General features: G+C 40.5%; 1 protein-coding gene across 3 annotated transcripts in view; it reads left to right on the forward strand.

Annotated features, from left to right (window-relative positions):
• The first annotated feature begins 2,135 nt into the window (after positions 1-2,135).
• LRRC4C (leucine rich repeat containing 4C) overlaps positions 2,136-23,491 on the forward strand; it is a 549,191-nt gene continuing 527,835 nt past the window's right edge. For all 3 annotated transcript variants that reach the window (XM_049825898.1, XM_049825897.1, XM_049825899.1), the window contains exon 1: positions 2,136-2,308. The gene's annotated coding sequence lies outside the window, so the exon portion shown is untranslated. The remainder of the gene's footprint in view (positions 2,309-23,491) is intronic.

Genomic DNA, 23,491 nt, shown 5'->3' on the forward strand with positions numbered 1-23,491 from the left:
GGGAATAGGATGGGTTGTGGAGAAGAGAAGAAAAATAATTGCAGCAAAAAAAAAAAACAACATTTACCATTTGCAATGTTTCCTGTTAGTTCTGTGGACTTTCATATAAATAAATCATTTTAGATTTAAATTATAATGCAAGTTAAGCTGAAAAAGTGAACAAAAGCCCAAGTGACTACATGTGATTAGTGGAACAGGGCTGGTCTTCCATCTTCTGAAACAGTTCCCTACAGTGCCCTATATTTCTCTTTCCATATACCATGAAGATCCAGCCTTTTCATGCTGTGTGGTTTTGTAAGTTCACTGGCTGTCAAAACTGCAGGGTTTACTCACCAGTAGAAGGCTTTTACTCAGTGTTACTATTAAATATCGTGGCAGCAGTGCTTACGGACAGTGCCATATTAGATTGCAGTCCTCTGTGCTAAAGTGACAGTAATACCGCCATGGTCAGTGCATCCCGGCTTCCTTGCCAGCTTCCCTATGGATGGGCCATCTAAAACTACACCGACACTTCTGTCTCTGTGCTTGTACAATCACGTTTGAGTTGCTAGAACTTGCTGTGGTAGCTCTTTTTGTGATCCAAAGCACCAGACTCCTTTCACTACACTAGCTCATTCAATAGGGAGCTCTGTCGAGTGTATTTGGTTATTCAGACCTGTGAACTGGTTCCTTACCAGTCCCACATAGTTATAACTTAATGTAGTAATCCCCAAGCTGCATCTGAAGAATGGTTTATTTTTGCTTTCAGGTTCCTGAAGGAGTCTCAAAGTGTCGTCTGCTGCAAAGAGTTGGAATTATGGATGCCAAGTGAGACCGCAGTGCTTGCATGCTGAACCTGATGTGGAAGGTCCAAACTACCTGTCATATTGACTGTTTTCATATTTCATGGGAGTGAATTACAGCTAGAGCTTGCCCTTGCCACAGCAGAATACCCACGTTCATGCTCCGATGTAGGTCAGCTGCTTGGACAACACATGGAAAATCTGTTTTGGCTGTTGGACGGAGAACTTCAGACTCGTTTCACAAGTGAATGGTTTCAGCAGAACAATTCTTGGTAAAGGAGGGAATTTCAAGCACCTTCATAAATGCAGCGCTGGATGTCTGCCTCCACTGACTTTCAAAATTTTTCTTTTCCTGCCAGAAATCCTTTCTTTTCTAAAAATATTTACTTGACTCTGCATATTGCTGTCTAATCTAGAGATGGATAATACAGAGCTGATTTTAAAATCCTGACTGGTACAGGATATAAGCGTGACTTCTAAAATAGTGCTAAACTGAGTTGCTTCGGAACAAATTTTCTAAGGCGCTCTTCTGGGCGTAGTGTGGTTTATACACCGCCACCAGCCCCCCATTCCCCCCTCCCCCGTAACCAGCCCTGCCATCCTAATCTTCCAGACCATTTACTACCCTCCTCTTATCCCAAGGAAAATACAATTGCTGTCTCCGATATTCATTAAGTGATAATCCAGATTAATTCAGCCTTTGATGTAGAAACGGGTCCTATTTCGGCTGCAAAGAAATCCAGATCGCCCCACGGAAAATGCCCCCACACACACACGCACGTACACACGCGAGCAGGCAGTATGTAGAATGCCTTAAAGAAACTGTAGCTAACCACCTTATTAGTATTCCTCCCTCCTCTGTGTTTCACTTGCAGCGACAGAGGGCTGAGCAAAATGCAGTAGAACAGGGACAGAGACAGAGCTGGCAATCATCTCGGTGCAGGCTGCTGAATGTAGGGGGTGGGGGGATGCAGCAAAGCAAGATTAATAACCTTGCCATAATCCTGTGCACCCTGGAAGGAGATACCTCTGGTGACTGAGCTGTTCTTGCCTTGATGAATTGGACCGAGTGACCGAGGGGCTGGCAACCCACCTGGTTTGGAGGCGACCCCCTGGTTCTGCTGCTCTCTGAATCCTCTACCCATCTGGGAAGGTAACAGTGAGACATACCATCTGCAGCACACACAGCAGCTATTGGAGGCTACTCCTGACAGTTTGCGCTACAGTTTTTTGGTGAGCAAGGAGCCAGGTATATCGTACAGTAGGATATTTCTGTGCTCGAGCTACCGAATTTCACAATCTGGTCCCTACGCTCCCTTTTCCAATCGCCTTTGAGTTCTGGGCTTACTTTTGGCATAGTCTCCTGGACGCATTTTGCTGGGGATGGAAGAGCAGTAAATGGAACCTCTGAAAACTAATTGTTTTGCTTCTGTGTGACTCGAGAAAGAGAAAAGCGAAAAGAATCAAAGCCAGCTGGAGGAATTTAAATTTCTTTCGGAGAAGTTTACAGAGGGACTGTACAAAAGGTAAGTCCAGGGGTTTGTCTGCCCCTTCTGTTTCCTTCTCTGTCTCCTGCTTGCTGCTTTGAGCTGGGGAAAAAAGCTAAAACATGAGTACTGGGTGCATATGGAGCGTGGTGTTTGTAAAGTCTGTGCTTGTAATTGGCATCCCCTTCTTACTTCCTCGTCTGGCTTTTTTTTTTTTTTTTTTTTTTTTCGGTTTGTGGGTTTTGGGTTTTTTTTTCCTCCCCTCCTCCTGGCATTTGCACAGAAACAAAAATATGCTCGGACAATAATGATCTATACTGCTGGAAAATGTAAGTTGAGTAGCACTATAAGGCACCTTCCATTTCAAAGGTATTAGAATTTCTAGGGAGAGAATTCTTTTTATTAAACAAGCTAAAATATTTGGGAAGTATCTAGAATGGGCAAGAAATGTAGCTCATGCAATATCTTCATTAGAAGTCTCCATATTTTTCATAAATCTTGTCTGGTTTTTTCTCTGCATTTAGTCAGCTCTGGAATGATGAATATGTAAGTAAAAAGCTGCTTCTGCTGCTGTTAGCGGAAGTAGAAGGTAGCAGGATGGAAATTTGAGGATTTGTGGATCACTTATGTGAAGTTCATCTGTTTGCTTCTCATTAACCTTTTGAATGCTGCTGCTTTTTCTCCCCCCCCCCCCCCCCCCCCGCTACAGAATTTATGAAATAGGTAGGGCCGAACAGTAATAACTCATACGGAACAGAGTCCCAATCACAAATGAGTTCTTGCGGGCCCTGAATTTTTTGGGATGGAGGTGCTACCAAGTGCTGAGGTGACCAAAGTAAATGTCTCATCCAGCATGGTTCATGGCACTCCAGTATTTCTGGAGATCTAGCAATCATACGGCTGTGGTGCAACTCGGTGTTTAAACCTGGCACTTATCTTCCCCCTGCACACTTTCCCCCCCTCCCCAATGCAGTTTCTGCAGGAACAGTATGACTCTGTAGCCTTTCCCATCTTTCCATTAAATAATAGAAATAAAATACCTTTGCATTGCAATAGAATCGGAGCTCTTGTAGTTGAGCTTTTTTTTATTGCTGCACTGATAGTACTTAGCATTCCCAAGGAGGTGAGAAAACCATCTGTAAATACATTTCAAAGATGCATCGTTCTCCAAATGGAATTGCTAGGTACTCACTCCTTCTCAATTATACGAATATGAATGACTAATATTGAAGGATATGGTATCTATTTGAAAGACTGCATAGCTGGTTATTTCGTGTAAAAAGATATGGCTCAAAATTCAGTTCTACTGAATAATCAGATGTTGAGGGGCTTGTATTTGTATGTATACATACGTAATCTATGTGAAGAAAAGGGGACTTACGTCAGATTTATAAATATAAGGACACATCAAATAGGATGGACCTTTGATCCATTTGGCACAAAGAAGTGTAATGACCCTTCTTGTAATAGATCCTGTGTTGTAAAGCTAAAAACTTAATGAAAAGGCTCTGCTTCAGAGTAATCAAATCACTTCATGTTATTGCATCCTGTCAGTCAGTCCCTCTATTTCCCACTGGTTTTGCATAACAGCTTTAAAGGGGGATTAAGGAAGAAAGCAGAACTGGTTATAGGTGTGTTTCCCCTCATTTTCTGGAAGTGATGCTCTGTGTTGCATGTGCCTTTACTCTATATGATTAAGACAGACAAATCTTTCTGGGCAGGATGCGGTTTGCCCTCATTGTACTTTCCTCAAGCCCCATTGCATATAGCACATGCATCTATTTCACCAGGCAATGAGCTATGCTCTGTTTTAACTATGGGGAATGGTCTGTGTGTAAGGAGGGCTAAAAAAAAAAAAGCGTGCGTGCGTGTAGAAATGACAACTCCTGATTTTTAGAGCCTGGTTTTAGAACTGAAGTATGCAATGAGACCATCAAAGCAGAGATGTTGACTGGATGAAAGCAAGGGAAGGAACGTTCTGCCTGGAGATGAAACAACTTTCATGTTCTGGGGAAAAAGACAACACATTTGTTCCACTGGTATTTCTACGTATTCTGATGTGTAGGGTATAATTTAGCAGTGTTGCCCTAAACTGAGTGGGAGGGTAAGTCACCTGTATGCTGGAGAAGAAAGATGTCGCTGCTCTCTTGATAGGGTGTCCAGATGTTGTTAATCATTTATCTCTGTTGATCATCAACCCTACTGAAGTAAGACTGGTGTGGATTTTTTTGCATGTAGTATTATCTCCTTATATACTGCAGACTAAAGCAAATGGTGGTTATTTTACATTTTTAATAGATTCACTAAACAGGAAACCTTGTGCTTCTCCCTGCGCACCCCCAGCCCTACCTAAGTATTTATATTGTTTTAGTAGATTTTGATGACAACTCTTCCCGAATTTCAATTCTGATTTCCTAATTATACTGTCATATTTTCTATTTTTTGTTTTTGTTTGTACATCTTATAACATACAATATTGTATATAACATATCACAGGATCAATTTGGGTTTCTAATATCATCGCTGCTATTATGGCAAGAATGGAAATGGATAATACTCAGTGCTAGCAGGTTTTATGCGGGAACAGGCTTTAGCACCAGTTGGACTGTGTGTGGGCTTTTTAATGTTGAGTTGGAAAACTGCAAAATTAATGTCAAGTGTTTGATTTTAGTGGCATTTCCATTTTAATTGCATTTCATAGTGTGATATTGCATACACCTTCGATCTCACCTAATGGGGAGAATGCTTTCTTCTCTGTACCGTTGGGGTGCTTGTACGGGCTCGATCTACTACGCGTTGTGCGTCTTGCTGGAATAGGAAGGGAAGGCCCACACGAGTCCTGCAGTGAGTGTATCGTAGGTAAAGTCTCTCAGCAAGAATATGGGTACGATGAGATTCTCATGAGCTGAATTTTCTAAATGTTGTTCTAAGAATTAAGTGGAAGGTAAAGAAAACTGATATTTCTTTTTCACTTAGTTCCAGTTAATCGAGCAGCTTCGTTTTCTCATTGCTGAAGTCAGCCAACAACCAGGCACTAAGCTTCTCCGGCACATGTTGCTGTGTTTCCAAGATCCAGGGTACTTTACACATGAATTCCTCCTTCCTTCTGAAACAAGCTGGGCTGACAACTGGTATGTCAATCTTGGAGCTCTGCAGCTGCATGCAAGCAAGGGGAGGATGGGAGAGAGGAGATGTACCAGCAATTCCAGGACTTGAACCAAAAGAACAAGCTCTGTGGGATGGCAGAATGTGTAGTTTTGATTGCTGACTCATTGTGTTGGTCTGCAATATTGTCTTAAGCTAATGTGATGACATTGGGCCTGGCTTTGAAAGAAGGAGCCGGAGAAGAGTAGTTTATCAGTAAACCCACAGTGCTTATGAATGTGTACTTCCCTAATGACAAATGGTACGATCACTGGAAATTCCTGTGGGTAGAGTTAGCGTTCCTAAATCTCTTACTTTAAGAGCATTAATAGCAAGTAAAACTTACTGCTTTTAGCCACTTAAGGAAAAAAAAAAGTTACAAATATATCCTTTCAGTTGACAAGTTAGTTGACTGCAGTAAATGACTTCCCTCCCTTTTCTCCCCCCACTACATTGCTGTCCTTCCCTTTTCTTTTCATTCTGTGTTGAAGGATAAGGTTTAGGGATGAAGGAGAATCGGAACCCAAAATTCCAGTTCCTGGGCTGGCAAATAAACATGTTGGATAAACTCAAAACTCTTAAGCAGCAGATTAAAACCAATTAATTTTCTGCTTTCAGTACTCCTAGTTGGAAGTGTGAAAATGGAGTTTGTTTGGGAGATTGTTTAATTTCTTTGCTTTTCAAAAGGACAGTTACTCGGGTAGTTTAGGGAAGATAGCCTTTGTGGTGCTACCTGTTATTTGGGCTTCCACAGACTGAGGTAGCCAAGGCGGCTTCCCTTAGAAGTAATAGTTCCTTATGTTTTTATGAAATTAATACAAAAGATCGTGTATTTTTCTTAAGTTGTATAACAAAAAATCATGAGAAAATGTTGACTTAGACACTGTAGCTTTCAGGAGTGATCCAAAAGAGAAGTGTTGAGAGCATGGTATACATACGCAGATATTTGTTTCTAGAGGGTGTTACTGTTGAGGTTGGCAAGATAGTGATGGTGACGTTCTCAAAGTTAAGATTCAAATGCCCAAGTGGTATGCTGAGTTTTCCACAGTTATTTCATATTGCTGAAGAGGAAAGTTACTGTTCGATGTTCTCAGAAATCTGCAAGATGCTGCCATGCAAGAGCTCTTGCTGCCAGACTCAGAGTGGTTACGCAAGGTAGAATCCTACTGAACCTGGAGGAGGGTGGTGGGCAGAGATTTCTTCAGAAACTGGAGATTTTCTTTCTCGGAACATGTACTGCAGAGGCAGAATTGTAGCAAGGAATCTAGGTCTCTTCACAGTGTGTACTGAAGAAACTTTTCTCAGAGAGACAACAATTATTTTGTAACTTGCCAAAGTTTCTTTACTCAACTGGCCATCAATGGTAGGTACTCTGTACTTTGTGCATTGCCAAGGCTAGCAGAAATGTAAGTGTAAAACAACAGCATGCTTAAGTGAGGCTTGTAACTGCAAATATAAAGGGCTTCTCTTGCTGCATTTTTGACGTGGCTTTGAGCTTGCAACCCATGTCAGGGAGATTTTCCTTGAGGCCCATTATTCTAACCTCTTCAATAATTTAAGACGTTGTTTTGGTAGGTTAAACTTACGTCAAGTGCTCATGAAGTCCAGCACGTACTAGTAATTAGAGACTGTCAGTTCCAGTCCTGTTGTTTGCTCTGTTTACAAGAGTAAGAACAGGGTTATATCCTTCTCTGTTTAGCTCCTCTGAAATAGATAAATTGGTCTGAGGAAAAGATACAGACAAGTGAGGTGGGAGGCCAGTAACTTTTTTTTTTGCAAATGTTTGCTTGATTCGATTTAACTCTCTGTGGGAGCAAAAGAATCCTCCCCTTTATATTGTTTAGTCATAGGAGAAAATCTTATCCGTGCAACATGGGGCTATCAAGCAGTGGGCATGTTTTCCATACGATCTTGGCTTTCTTCTTCTAATTTGTCTAGTAACATAATCTTTACAGTCTTTTCTGCAGTCCCAGAAAGAAATTGGCAAATGAGAAAGAAAAGTGACATGTCTGCACTACATATGTGGTGGACCACCAGTTTTTATAAACCAGTCAGACATCGCTTTGGAATTATTAGGTAAAGCTAGGGATGGCACTTCTTTGCCTGTGTGATTTTCCCCCCCTGCCCACATTATTAATCAGTTAAGCATGTTGAAAGCATCAATGCAGCTTCTAGTTGAAGGGACAAAGAAAGTGAATGTTCTGAGATGAGGCCTTTCTACAGAGGCTCTCCCATTGAGGCTGTGTTTGTTTCAACCTATTTTTTATTTATAGGCTTTTCTCTGGAGCTACTCACTATAATAACTGTGCATTTCATGTAAACCTATAAATCTTCACTATACCCTCAGTTATTTCAGGAAGAAAATGAGGCACTTCAAAGTGAAATGATCTACCTACAGTTTGCTTAAAACCTGCAAGAGCAGCTGCCTTCTAGAAAGCAGAAGATTCAACAGTAAAAACTGAAGACAAAAGAGCGGAATGGGTGAACTCAAAGTAGGAAGGAAAAATAGTGCAGTGATTACCCCAAAGACAAAAGTAGTTTCATATTCTTGTGAGGGTGCAAGGAGGGATTGCATTGTACAAACTGCACGTGGAAGAAAATGTTACTTTTGCGTGCATGAAAATGTGTTTTTGCAGTTTGGGTGGGGAAAAATGGGTTGTAGAACGTTCTTTTAGGCATCTCAAGCATATGCTTCAGAAATGCCACTTAGTCAGGTCCCAAGTCTGCATTTTTATTTTGAACAAGGGTAGATAGAGCAAGGCTAATAACAGGAGTAGCATTATCAAAACTCCATGAGGGATTTGGATCTCTCTTGAAAAAGCTTTGAAAACTTAAGCCTTGGACTTTGATAGGAAATTTGAGCTACAGTTCCTTAAAGGAATATATATTGAGTAAGAGTAAATATCAAGTAAGAACATATCTTCCTGGGAATAATGCCTCACCACAGACTCTTCAATTATTATATTGCAATGGGGTTGTAAATATTAAAGTCATGTTCTTTATCTGTTCAACTATGCAATCATTCCTCTCGGGTGGAAGTGCAATCTAGTTCTGAAAACAAATGAGGCGAGAGATGTAGTTTAGACCATGTTTGGGCGAAAGGAGCGTGTGAACTGGAGAAGGGTACAGACCCAGGAAAACAAGACCGTATGGTTAGAAGTTCATACGGGTATGTGCTAAACTTGCGTTTAGATGGGATTGTTGGGAGAATGATGAGAGTGGTGGGTTCACAATAGTTAACATTTGGATCAATTGAATTCAGGAAGTCTGAAGCAAACTGAGGACACCCAGAAGAGGTAATTTAATATATAGGTATGCAAGAGCCTAAGAATCCAGAGATAACACTCAAATAAAATGACCGATGCATTGTAAACTTGTAAAGGAAGTGCGTGAAGTAATGTAACTGCAGGGGTCAGTATTTTAATTCATTTCTGGAAAACCAAATATTACAGTTTCTGGAGTTTATGAGCTAGACCTTAGAATATTTGACTGTGGCAATTTTTATGTAATCACCCGCATGCCTTCTGGTGAAAAATATAAGTCAAAACTGTGCAAGTTTTGAAGATTTTTAGTGACTAAAAAAAATAAAATCGTGAATGGCTTTATATTATCAGCTCTAGAATACGCAGAGGAACTTGGCTGAATTAATGTATGGCTGGCTTACTGTAGCCTGGTTCTGGTTGTCGGGCAGTAAATACCATGCACTTTCTTCCTCCCCTTAATATCACGCCTGATCCACACGCGTGTTTTGCCTCCGAAGTTTCAGTGGATGCTTGCAGTGGAGTGGGCTGCGTGTAGCAGCGGTGCTCAGTGGCCCCTCTTGTTTTCCTGTGACCTGCAGCAGAGTTATCTGTACCATTTACTGGAGAACAAAGTGGCCTCGGGGGAGCAAGGATTGCCCTAAATCCTTCTTGGCTCTGCCCTGCCCTGCAACTACCATGCCATTGAGCTGAGTAGTAAGGGAGAGACAGTACAGCCTGACTTGTTAGCTTTCCTTTTCCTCCTTTGTCATTGATATTCAGGGTTTGCTGCAGTAACCCGATGCCCTCCTTTTACAGAAGTCACAACCCTTTCAAACCACAAAAGATCCCATCAGACCGGGATTCCCTTGACAATCAGCTTTATAGTTTAAGCAGCTTTATGCAATACTGAAAACAGTGACAGTTGAGAGAGGTAACTAGGAGACTTCTTGTATTATAAATACTTGGCTTGGCAAAGTGTGCTTAAGGGTCTTAAGCTGCCTAAAAGAGTCTCTTAATCTGCTTTAATTCTTCTTATTATATTCTTTTCCTGAAGTAGGCGGAGATGCAAGATCTTTCTTTTCATGTATATGAATAGAGAAGTTCCGCACCTGTCTCCAGATAAATCGACCCCATTCTGTAGTATGCAGGCTTGGGATACCACTTTCGAAGTGAATCGTCAAAAGTTAGGGATTACTGCTTTAGATTTGTCCTTTTTTTAGAGATGCATTTCTGCCTACATCTGAACTTTCTTTCCTCTCAAGGGGAGTATTTGCCACCAAGCAAGTGGTGTTAATTGTTCTGTGTTTCTGTATGGGAAATGTTAGATTAGAAGTTTAGAAAGGGAGGGTGGAATTTCCTTGATCCCATGAGTTCTTCCTTGTGAAGACTTGTGTGAAACTTCCCAAGAGTATTAGCTTTAAGGCTGTTTATGAAACACCTCATTTAATATATGGGATGTGTATGTTCTACTAGATGTGTTTAAGGAATATAGAAAGACAGGGGGAACTTGGTAAAAGTTCTGTCCCAAATAATTATATTTGTAATGTAATTTCCCATTTGGAATCGGAGCTTTGCTGTGAATCATGAGCATTTCAATGATTTTTTCCATCTGGAATTTAGTGGAAGCTTCTGAGTTCTAACAGTGGAGAGGCCTAACTTATTTCATCATCTCTTATCTGTGTGACATAAATTTAAGTCTTTGTTCTAGCTAGGGATGACCCAATTTGAAGTCTTTTTGGTGGTGTCAGTAGGAAATATGCTTCCCTGCCACCACCTTCCTCTTCATGCTTTTGGATATGGGGAGGGAAACGTCAGGAGCAAAATCTTAGAAGAGATTGTCTTGGATGCAGAGGAAGTAGAAATGGGTAAAGCTATTACTCTGATACTCATAAACGTTTACTTTGCTAGTGGAAGTGAGTTTTGTGTTGTATTGAGGGAGGGGAAGTGCATTTGGGAAAGTAATGATTTTTCTAAATCTATGAATATTTGAGAAAATGCCCCATATTTCTAAATGCAACGTAAGTAATAATTTCCTAAAGTTATTTTGTCCAGGTTAAATGTCTGTTGTACTGAGAGAGTGCTCTCCTGTTTTATCAGAAACAATGCCCGAGCTCTTAACACTTAAATTCTTTTACTTCTGACTGACTGTTGCTGATAGTTGTCTCTTTCTTTCTTTCCATATTGTTTAACTGTAATTGGTGTTCTAGAAGGCTGCTTTCATGATCTTGTCCAGGCCCTCAGGCAATGGAAATGAGTAGGTAGTTCCAATAAGGATGTCGGTTCATGAGAATAAGCCTTTGGCCTCCAGTTGTTGTTCTACAAATTATTGTCTAAATAGTACTTTTCAAATGTAGGTGCATTTCTGCAACCACTTCAGGCTTAGGTGTGTTTAATTATTTAAGCCTAGCAGTAAGCACTGTGAGCAGCAGTGGAGGAAAGGTCACTGGAGGAAGAAGAGCATGTCTTCTACAAAAGGCCCTGATGTTGCGTTTGATTTTTATTAGGATAACACAGACACTAGAAAACATTAAGAATTTACACAGGCTTTATACCACTGTTAGTAATGGAGCTAGAAATTGCCCTCTAATAGTGTAATACTTGGAATTTTTAGTATTACAAAGGAAAGGAAACTCTTTAATTGTTCCAGTTTCTAAAACAAATGAGGAATGTGCTCCTACTTTTTATGGAAACTATCTCATTAGGAGGTAATACCTCTTAAACAGCTAATACAGTTGGAAAAAGCAAAAAGCTATCATAGCTACACTAAAAATGTTTTGGGCAAGACTACTAGTGTAAAACTATGGGTTGTGGGTTTTTGGTGTGTTTTTTTTTTTTTTTTTTAACATTACATCTTAAGGTCTGCTACTTGAGCTCTAGTGTTTTCCTCCCCCCCCCCCCCCCCGCAGTTCTCTAGAGTATCAATTTTATTTTGATGACTCGAGGTTAGTATTGAGGAGTTGATGTGTGGTGATATGAAGTGAAACTAGTGGGTTTTGCCCTTGCTTTTGCCCCTGAATGGAAGTCTTTGTTGAATTTCATTTTTTGTGTAGCCTTTGCCGACAAAAGAAAATAATACACCTAATCAATACTCTTATTGCCCTACTCATTAGACATACTAACCCCAATAGAATAGGCAATATGCAGTGCCTTTAAATCTAGTGTAGTGCTCTGGCCCTTTTGGAGGCAGCAGGCTCTCTTTCTGTGCCCGTTGACGTTATGAAAGTTTAGGTAGCTGTGGTTAGAGGAACAGTCTTACATTTGATCTACTATAACCATATGCCACTACTCTGTGATCTGTCTTAATTGCTTTTGCTTTCTCTATGACCTGTTTTCCTGTAGGGTAAAGAATCTATAGATTTATATACTGTATAGACTACTAAAACTGTTAGTGAGCTACTGCATTAAGCTGGTAAATTGCTCCCCAAATGCATGGCTGCTACCCCTCAGGACAGAAATGAGAAGCTTCCTCGCCACCATCTTGTGTACTCCTGACACTTGTGCTATTTCTGATTAACTTGTTTTCTCTGTATTACAGTAACAAATATCTTTAATGGCATTTCATTATACATACAATGCCCTGAGTTTCATAAGATGAAGAAATGCTTTTACTTGCTTGGGCTTTCAATCTCTACTTGCAGGCACTCAGCAAGCAGTAATCATTTTTTTTATTTTATTGTTGAATGGCTGTTAAAATTCAGTCATTTTGTGAGACAAAGCAATACCTCCCTTCTGAGATCATAGTATTTAACTTAGCAGAATTGGAACAAAACAGGATGCACAATCAATGCAATGCAGTAAGGGTCAAGGCTGTGGTTTGGATATATGTTCTCTTGCTACCTGTGACCTTTAAAGCCAAGATTATTCTATTAAACTGCTCCTCCACAGGCAGGCGTAAGGATCAGAACACTGGTCATTGCCTTGCCGCTGCCTTCTGCGTTACCTTCAGTGGCCAGATAGGTTTAAAATCATACTGCAGCAGAGCAGGACAGAGGTGACAGAGAAATGGATCGCGTTGGAGATGTCTACATTTGAACTACCTGCACCGAGCCCTGGCTAGAACTGATGTGACTGCCATTCATGTTGGATGAGAGGGCAATAAAGGTGGGTCACCATGTCAAGATAGTGGGCAGCGTCTGTGTCATTTTAGGGTATAAGGAGGAACAAGGCTATTTAGCAAGGTTAGTTTGGGTTTTGTTTCTAAACGTTGCCATTGTTAATTAATTCTTTTTCTTTGCTTTTTGCTTGCCCTGTGCTGGTAAGGATGGAGATGAAATATGCAAGCAACTTCTGACTCATTCTCTTCCACACCAGCTAGTCCAACAGTAATTTGAGAAGCATTAAGCAAGAGTTGAGTCACTAAATCAACCATGAAGTTCTGACTTGCTGTGTTGGAGGTCGTCTCGCTTCCCATTGCTTTGCATAGCCCCTGGTTCACAGTGGGTGTGAAGCTCCAGCCATAGTCTGTACCGCAGCTTATGCCAATACATCACGTTACAAACCATGCTCTGGAATTGCAAGGCTGATTGTGTTTCCCTCAAGGGTAGAAACAATGAGAGCAGAACTGTGGGATCAGTTTGAACAGCAGAGATGAGTATTACACAACCCATGCAGGCGGTGTGCTGCTTTAATTGCTCCGTAGCTGTGTAGGGAAACTGGAGGACTGACACTGTGCTCCGAGGACACCGATGGGTAAAACTCGGAATAGTTGGACCTTGCAGCAGCATTGGGGCTTAGAGACCCTACAGCAGTCCAGCCAGCCCATCCCTTGCAGTGTTTGGTAAAACAAACCCTGTAGCAAGAGTTTTAAAGAAGGTAAGATTACGGTGCATGAAATCTACAGTCACAGATTTAGAGGAACCTCTGCCTGCTGAAGAAGATCCATATGGCATTTAATGGATATGAAGATTATAGGCGTCCATCAAAAAGTAATAGGACTACACGGTGATTACTCTTAAATTTATGGAATATAACGGAACATCAATATAGCACTTTTCTGTAGGACTCGTTCAACTATCCTATAGCATTTATTGTCTGGGATGTAATTTTCTATTGAACTTGATGGGAGGATCCAAAAATAGAAAATTATGATTAAAAAGCAGGGTTTTTCTTCCCTCTTGGTTGTATTCCTTAGAGCAAATATATTTTTAGGATTTTATCTAGATTAGAAGCACAGAAGAATGGTATGACTTTTTACCCTATCGCTTCTGTTGTGGTAGAGAGGACACATTTAAAACGTTAACTAAACTTGCTGTTAACATTAGTTCTATATTTAAGTCTTCATCTGCATTAAGTAAAACAAATATCCCAACAGTCTAATCTGGAGAGGTTGTTTGAGAGTGTGTGAAATGGGGAAGGAAGGTTGATTAAAATGGTGGCTTTGACTTCTGTTTTCGGAAATCAGTTCATTAAGAACTTACAACTTGATAAGAGGTGAGGAAACTATGTGGGGTTTAAAGTTTTCAATTCTCAGACATGATAAAGGCAAAACTGAAACAGAGCGCGTACATTGTGGTGTGTATATATATTCTTCCTCTATGAAGTTTTAAAATAAAAATGTTTTTTCTAAATCGGAGTAAGACAAGAAGCACTGAATCCTTCAAGATAGCCCCGGCCATCCTCTGCATAAATCTAACTACAGTTTAAATAATACAATTAATAACACTTTAGTCTTGTCATGACGTTCTGTCACTGTCAGAACAAGGTTGTGTCTGTATTGAAATACTTGGGCTACTTTGCTTTATGAAGTAACTCGAGTTGATGTCATGTTTTGATCTCAGATCTTCATAAATAGATACCACTCTGCTTTCTTCATTAGTCTCTTAATACTGCACAACACGAACTTTTCCAGACTTGGTCGGGGAGTGGCACAATATTTATTTAGAAATGTGTTCCTGTTCTCATGTCTACAGCTAGACATAATATACGTGTGTGTGTTCATATACACACACCCTATTTCTTCAGAAGGTTCAAGTGCTTCTGTCATATTTGCTCACTTCTGCTACAACAGAAGCAGAGTTTCTGTGCAAAAACATTAAAACTTCTTGTACTTCTGAGGTGAACAACTGTCAGGATTTTTTTTTATGACCTTTTCTTTTTTTCCTTTTTCCGCGGTCTGTGGAAAGAAGGTAAAGCTTCAACTGAAGAGTTGGAACCCGTGTTTCCCCTTCCCCCTTGCCCCCCGCCTTGTCTCCAAAAATTAGCTGCAAGTTTTGCTTATCGTAGCCCTTTGCCTCCGTTCCTGGAGCAGATCTGAGTGGTGTTTCCTCGGGCAAGTCTTTTTGAAAGATTTTATCTGGAGCTAAGCCTTAAAGGACCGTTTCGGTGAGCCCTATCTCGTCTTCAAATCTTTCGAGCGTTTCCCTTTGCTGTTTTTGGGTTGGTTGGTTTTTTTTTTTTTTTTTTTGACTCCTTACTGAGTTTTATCATGAGTGAAAGCAGCTTAAAAATCAGTTTGTTTTCTTGGCGACCTGGAACTGCTTTATGCGTAGCTCTTGAAGAGCGATTTCCGAATTCAATTTATCGTGGTGCAGCACTTAAGTCACCCGCGGGGCTGGCGAAGCACCAGTTCAGCGTGATTTCTCTCGCCTAATTGCAAATTAAAAGGGGACGAAGGGGGTGAGAAGGCCCGAGGGGGGAGGTCGGGCTCGCCCCCCCTTCCCGCCGCCGCTGAGGGGATCGGCCCTTCCCGCCGCCGGGATCCTCCCGATTCCTCGGCCTTGCTCGTTTACCTCATTAAAGGCAAGTTTTTCTAAGGAAACGTGAGGTGGTGGTTCTAACGACTAATTGTTTTCATTAGCTGCGCGTATTGATGTGGCTTAATGTGCTTACAGGCAAGTACCTCAACCCAATAAAAATGAGGTAAAATGTGTTCATCCCCTCTCCCAATCCCCCCTTCCCCTTTTCTCATAACGGTAACTTCTGTAATACAGAAATTTAACTTCGTTGTTACCCACTTTTGTCCTAAAAAGCTAGCTAAAGTTGAGGGCGTTGAATACTCCGTTAGGAAGAGGCGGTGATGGAAGTAACTTGACTTTGCTGAATCGGTTCACTGAGTAGGGAAGGAATTGAGCAGCTCAGAATAATCTAAGCTTATTTCAGGCACTGATCAGTCCAAAAAGAAGGCCTCGATACCAAAATGCCGGTTGAAGAAACTCTCTAGGACTCATTTTGGAGTTTTAGAAGGCAGGTGTTCTTCATTGCAGCGCTGGGTGCACGGGGGGTAGTTCCACCTAGCGTGCATGCCACAGCTTTCGAATAAACAGGTTATATTGAATAACTAATTGCATATTAATCAGACTAGTATACATATACATAAAAATAATTGCAACTGATTGTCTTAGTACTGCCTACATCCGATCATGCGCAGTGAAGAATACATTTGAGTCAAAGGGATGTGACCTTTTGTGACTACGGACCCATTGAAGTTCTTGCTGGCTGTCCTTGAAGTCTTTCTTCTTGTCCTTGTTCTTTGATCTTGAAGGTTAATGCAGTTTCAATCACACGTGGTCAGTTTCAGCATTGTTCTCATCTAGCGTACAGGAACATCTAGTCGTAAGAGCAAAGAACTGCAAAACTTATGAATAATTGCTAGTTAATCACTTGACTTTGTAATTATCTCCCCGGTTACCCTTTGTCTATTGTTTCAACCATAATGTTGATATATGATTATTTATCAAATCTCACTTGCACAGTCACCTAGCAGCAAACCAGTTTTTATAGAAGGTACAAAATGTTAAAACCATAAAAGGTTGAACAAACCACATGAAATGTATGGACATATGCTATCAGATTTAATCTTTAGGGAAAGTGTCAGGAGGCTTTTGTTTGTGGTGTATTATTTTTGATCATTCCCTCTGATCTGTTGTGTGTGTGTTTTACAGGTCTGTCAGGTGCGGAGGTGGCTGTTCAAGGTTACCTGGTTCCATGTAGGAGACTAAAACAATTTCGCAACTATAATGAATAATGGTTATTCACACCTCAAACAAGGAAAATGTTTTAAATGTTTTAAAATTATAAAAAAATTTTCTCTTTTGTATATGGAAGAACACAGATGCTCCACCCCCACCTTTTTTAATTTTTTCCTCAAATTTTTTCTGCACTGTTTGCTCCACCACAGGGTTCTTTTACCAGGTTGGATTTGGTTAATGTGGAGTGTCAGAAAGTAAATAACAGTACTTTGGAGCTACAGAGTGCTTCTCAGTGTCTTGTTCAGTTTCTAGGTGCACAATGAGTATCCCCCCTTGAGAAAGAGAGAGTAGCTGGCTGCTTATGCAATAATAGCTAGTAGGGGTAGTTATCCTTGGGAATCGGAGTCAAATCCCATTGAGACAAATATCAGATGTTAAGAACTCTCTTATCATGATTCATGTAGGTTTTGGTGCGTATAATTGCATTACTTTTACCTGGGTCGTAGTTTTTAAGGTGGTTCTGAAGTTGTAAGATCTTGAAGTTGGAAGACCTGAAATCTTCAGTTCTATCCTCAGTGAAAGCCCTTCACCAAAGTGCTATGGCAGAGGGCTAAACTTTGTGCAGATTCCACAGCTATAAAATATTGAAGTTTTCTTTAAGTATCTCAACTTAAAACTGGCCCAAATAGAAGTTATGACTATAAGAATGAAACCCAACTCTCTATCAGGAATCCAGTTATGTCCAGTCTCTAATGGTTTGGAAAGTGATGACATATCGATAGCGTACCTCACTAGCAGTATAACGGAGTATGTGATGAAATTTGAGTAACTGTTATCTTCATTTCTGTGTTAATCAACCTGATTCTTGAAGTACAGTATCTTCTTACTCTTGCCTGCCATGTAGAACTACTCTTGCAGTAGGAAATTCAGTGGCTTGATTTACAGATGGACTAAGTGATTTCATAAGTCGTTAATGCTTATGAATCCAGCAGTATGAACCCCCCCACACTATTCTACGTATTTTAGTGTAAGCATGATTAATTTCAGACTCAACCTGGAAATACAATGTGTTCTCTCTTTCTTGTCCCCCATTAATTAAAAAAAATAAAAAAAATCTGTACCTTTAAAAGAGAAGTGTCCGTGAAGTTTTGTAAGCTTAGAGAGAGAAAAGTCCTTGGAAGTCTTTCAGGACTGTCTTTAAAAACCTTATAGAAACAGGACTACTTTTCTTCTGGATTTCTTTCAACTGTCAAAATTTCTTTGAGAACCACTAGCCTTTGCTTCTCTGAAAACACATTACTCCTTTTGGCAGCTGCTTAAATGGCAGCTGATGCCAGGAGTATATGAAAGGCCATGGCACAAATCAAAACCATATGCATAGAGGACCGTAATACATCTGTTACTGGTAATGAGATGCATTAACATGGTGGAAATGATCCTAATTCTAATATAAGTATGGGAAAGGGCGAAGATGGGTGCTCATAGTAAGGCATGCTAGAGGTTTATCTCTTTAAAGCACTTTATAACCATTTGAAAATGTTTTTCAACATCCTCATGATAAAAACCAGTAAATGGTCACTTTTCAGACAAAAGATAAGATTGAGGTATCGGCAATTCTAGTGTGTTTGTGTTGGGCTAACACTTTAAGAGCTCCTTGCTACTAAGCTAATGCTCACCCATTCATTATGTTTTCATAAGGGTAAGTATCTTGGACATATGGGGTATTCTGTGAGCTAGAAGTCCAGTGCAACACTGAGTAGTTCAATTAACTGGGTATTATAAATGGCCCTTCAGAAAAATCCTTCTGCATGTTTAATTTGTGCATATGAAATAAACTTGTAATGAAATGTGCTATGGTTTACCTCTGTGCCACAAGTTAAGGTATTGATCTTATTGTTTAGGATGTTTAAGAGTGAAGAAATAGACTATCACATGGCAAGCTACTTCCATATAGCTCTTTAAAGGACTAGAACAGAGGTGTGAATTGGAAAAAAAATAATCACAATATCTTCTTGTTTTTTTCTTTAGCTGTAAAGAGTAATACCAGTGTCCGAAAGATGCAGCCTGCTGCACTGTAATTGATCCTTTTTCCTGCTTAGAACTGGGCCCTTATTAATAGCTTGTGTAGTTGGCATTAATTGTAGAGGCTTTATTGAAAACAGTTGCTTGCTTCCACTTCTGTCTCACTTTCTTTTCTTATCTGCATAAACTTTGTTCTTTTCTGGGAAGAAAGGCATTTTTCTTTCCCTCTAGAAATCTCACTTGACATTTAGCAAGGGACGTTTTTAAGAACGTCAGATTGATGAGAGCTGTTTGCTGAAGTCTCACCGTGTTCATTCAGCTGAACAATATCTGTTGTTAGCAGCCATAATTATTATGAACAGGTTTAAAAGGACAAGCTTATTGCTGTAGGTTGGCAACATGCTTTTGAGCTGCTGGTTACACAGTAGTAACACTTTGCATGTTACATTGCTTTTTATCTTCAAAGTGCTTACAGATGCTGGCTAATTAAATGCATTAGAGGCTTTCTGTAGGTCCCTTGGTTGGGGGCAGTAAATAACCTCTTCTTTATTTATATTGTACAATTTGTGAGTGTTTAGATTCATAATGACAAGCAACAGATAGAGATGTGACCCTTGTGGTTGGGGTATGACTTGTTAAGTTTTGCTGAAGACTTTCAGACTTGGTTTTGCTTTACCATATACCCCATGGGAATTCAGTAACTGTAAAGCCTTTCTTCTTTGGTAAGAAAAGAGAGCACAGGTGCAGCTATGCAACCAAGATGAGGCAGCAGGATCACCTTACTGAAGGTGCTGGAAGCTGCTAAGAGTGAGTGAGAACTTCCAGGACCCCTGGGAAAATCAAATAAACTGAGTTTTGAATTTACAAATATGTGGTATTTGCAATACAAGTGACCTGACCCACAAGTTGCATTACTGAATCTTAGCTGGGATCCCTTTCATCAGGTGAGTTCCCAGTGATGGCTATTTTGCAAAGAAAAATGGAAGCAAAGGCAGCTTACTGGGCATAACAGAATTGTCATTTGTTTTCTAATGTTTCTTGGTTAGCCAAGTGTGGGATGTTTAAGAAATAAGAGATTCCTGTGCTAGCTTAAGTATCTTTTACTTTATTATGCAGACAACTCTGGGCAGATATGTAATCAGGTAAGTACTTGAGCCCAGGCTCTAGTGACTATTTGTGCTAATTGATAAAAATATTGCTTCATAGTAGCCTAAGTGGTGATTGGACCGTATGTTAGGAAAAGAAAGTGCATGTTTGGCCAGCTGACTCTCAGTATTCAATGTACCTGACAGAGAATGGGACAACGTCTTACCTATGTATTTCATGTATATGATGGAACTAAAGCTAGAAATCGTGATGTAGCTAAATAGCTACTGCAAACGCAAAGCTCTTTTCCCTATGTTTTTGAGACAGCATCCCGTTTGTGGAAGTATCTTCGCATTGGTCATTGTTTTAGTTTGTGGCAGACGGAGAAATACCTACTTTCCTTAAATTTCTCTTTGAGTTTGGAGGAAGGTGATTGCAAATGCATTTCAATACATGACTTCAGAAGCATCATAAACTGTGTAATTTGCTGTTTGGGCATTTATATACATCATTGCCAAGAATTATGAAATAATGTTTAGCTGATTAATATTCCTAGTGAACTGAAGCGTGCTCAGAACAGCTGTACTGAGCTTGAAACTGTGTGACACATTTGAGCCTTTTAGACTTAGAGCAATTACCAAGAGATCTCGAAGTTGGATTTTCTTAGACCTTGTGTGCCCTTTTTGCATAAGCAAGCAGAAGTCACTTTGAAAAGTTCTCTATGCTTACTAATTCTTGTTGTGGCATTAATAGCTGTATTTGTTTCAAAAGGCTTGCCTGCATAGTAGTCGACTCTTCATAATCTGACCTTTATTTGGACACATAAATTGGAATTAAGCTTTTAAAAATTCAGGCCTTTGTTCCCTCTGGCATTGTTTAGATTCAGTTATAATATTTTAGCTTTACACCCTCCCCTTCCCCACTTTATATATCTGCAGTTTTGGCCACAGTATTGCTTGTGATCTTGAGACACTCTGATTGCTCATGGACATAGCTGGGAAATCATAGTCCCTGTCTCCCTGGGCTGAGTGTTTAGCAGGCCAGGTGTTGCTTTTCTTTTAAGTCCTGAGGTGCTGAAAAATAATTAATGAGATCATCCACCTTTCTGTTAGCTTGCTAGCTTCCAGTGAGCCTTAGTTCCCAGTTTACAGCTCCTCTTTTGGAGAAATTGTCTGAACTGACCCCAAATGGCATTGTTGGCTTTCTGTCTCTGAATTTAAAGATATCCAATTTGGGGGAGGGGGGTGATTCACAGACCTTAAATACACAATGCTTCAGGGTGTGCTTTTTGATTCCTGTCTACTTACCTATTTAGCGATGTCTCATATTATCAGGGTTTTTATTCATTTTGGGAATGATTTCTGGTGAAACGGAGCTTATGGAGGGAGAGATCAACCCACTTTGAGGCTAAAAAGTAGGCAGATCAAAGGACAGCCTCATATAGCTGTGGATTTGGAAGGATGTCAGAACGGTGTCTGTCCATATGTCTGTCCACAGAAGGATCAGCTATACTCATGTCATCTTTGGCAGATGCCTAATTTCTTTTTAAAGACCTCCAATGATGAAGACTACACAGACTCCCTAAGCAAATTTGTCCTTTATATGAAGCTAGTGAGCTGTCATTGAGAAGTTGCTTGTAGAGCTTGAATGTTATAAATACAACCGATAATATTAATGCTGTCAGTGCCCTCATCCATGCACCAACACACTCATGCTTATTCCCATCAGTGTGTGCCTGATGATTTCACAGATTATGGTCCTTTAATTAGAGCATGGCAAATTCCGCTGGGGATTGACGTTCGCTGGCCCAGTGCAGCTTTACGTATTCTGCCAGACTATTGCTGGGAAACCTGGGGGTTTAGTTTCACTTGGGGCTGGTTCTGGGGACGTTGCAGGCATTTATTCTGGAGCTTGATTGAGGAAAGAGGCAGGTGCTAAGGACAATCATGTGAAGAACTTGTATTTAGGGTTTAATTTCTTCCTAGTATCTTGTGGTTTGCTCTCTGAAGTCATTTTGCTTGTAACCATGTGATCTTCCCTCTAGCAACTGAGTATGTTTTCATAAACAGCACATAATGGATTTGATGATACTTTATTATGTGAGTAGGGTTGAGTTTCCATACCCGAAAGGTAGGGATACCAGATAAGTGATAAGAGCAGATGGCGCAGTCATTATCAGAGGAAAACAGCTAAAGAAGTTGCTTGAGAGGGGGAAATGAATCAAAGAATACTGTGCATAAGCATGCTCTCAGCTGTCTCTACGTACTTACCATTTTAGATTCGCCTCATACCTTTTTACGTTGTTTTTGCTGCTTTGCTCTACTTTCAGCTACAGGTGTGTGCTCCCTTTGCTCTGTAGACAAAGAGCCATGGCAGAGCTGTTGACCTAGGAGGCAGCTGGGCAGGAGAACGTAGGACAAACATTCTCCCATGGCTGGAGTCAGAGTCCCAAGGGATCAAGTGGAGGAACAGAGATGGGACAAGGTGGGAACTGTGCCAGTTCTTGAAAACCTCCAAGCCTTGCACAAGCATCTAGAGCTAAGCAATCTCCTTGCTTCTCTAAGTGCTCTGTCTGGTTTGGTCTGCTGTATGTGTTCAGTTGCTTGCTTGCTAAGATTTATGAAGTCTCCATAATGTAGCTGCATCTTGCTCATCTTCCCTTCCTAGGCAGTTACACCACCTAGATGCTCTAGGAGATGAATAAAGTCAGTGTTGAAACTTTGAGCTTTGTGTCTAGGCTGTAGAGAGAAATGCTGTCTAACAGTCTTGATTTAGGGCTAGAAACTGAAATTTCTGTGTTACTCCCTGACTTGTGAGTAGATTTTTGTCACAACCCCTCCCCCCAACAACAGAAAAAACCCAAACCCAGAACAACTTTCTGTAAAGCTGGGTCTAGGAATGTAGTGTTCACCAGTCTTTGGCTGTCCGGAGAAATGTTTGCTGGTTGTAAAGTGCTTAGAGACCTCAGTACACTACTATAGTACAAAATGTTTTGTCGTAGTGTCTACTTTGCATGTCACTCTTCTCACTTTTTTGTTTTACTTCTCGTTATCATCCAGCTGTGGATTTTTTTTCCTTCTAATATGAATCCTAGCTTATAGAAATGTTTCCCTCCAGACTTTTTGGCCTGGACTTTAAAACTGTAATTGAAAGTATTCCCTCTTTCTCTCCAGAATCCTTATTTTTGTTCTGTTGCGGTTCAGTTGTCTCTTACGTATCATGTTATTGGTTTTCTACTTGTTATTTTGTTACATTCATTCTTATGCTCTCAAGAATGTAATCCTATTGTGCTATATGCTTTGCAAATGTAGGAGAAAGATTATTCCTCCCTGCAAGATGCTTTGCTTTCATGTGAGATGGGGGCCGAAGATTGTTCAGACACACAGATAAGAAAATATAGCATGTGAAGGGCGCTTAGCATATTAAACTTGATGTAGGCAAAGAAAAATCTATTTTAGGAATTGGGATTCTCTATTTATAGTCCTTTGCACACCTTTCCAAGAGACACATTAAAACTGCATCACCTGCCGTGATCTAGCAATCAGCTCCCTGAGAAAGCGCTCTTTGAATGCAAAGGGATGGCGAGCCTATGAAAGATGAAAGAGCAAGTTCCTCAGTGGCTCCTTACTGCGCTAATTAACTGAGACAAAACCTTTTTCCCCTTTGCTATTCTGCTTGCAAAAGCAGAACGGTGCTGTCTTGCCTTTTGGCTGCTGCCCCGCGGCAGCGCTCCTCCGGCTCCTCTGCAACAGGGTCCTCTCCGGGGCTGTCAAGTGTCAAGATGCTGCCAGGAGCCTGAGAAGAGCTCTGGAGTCCCTCGT

Source organism: Accipiter gentilis, chromosome 22, assembly GCF_929443795.1.
Source record: "Accipiter gentilis chromosome 22, bAccGen1.1, whole genome shotgun sequence".
Taxonomy (NCBI): Eukaryota; Metazoa; Chordata; class Aves; order Accipitriformes; family Accipitridae; genus Astur; species Astur gentilis.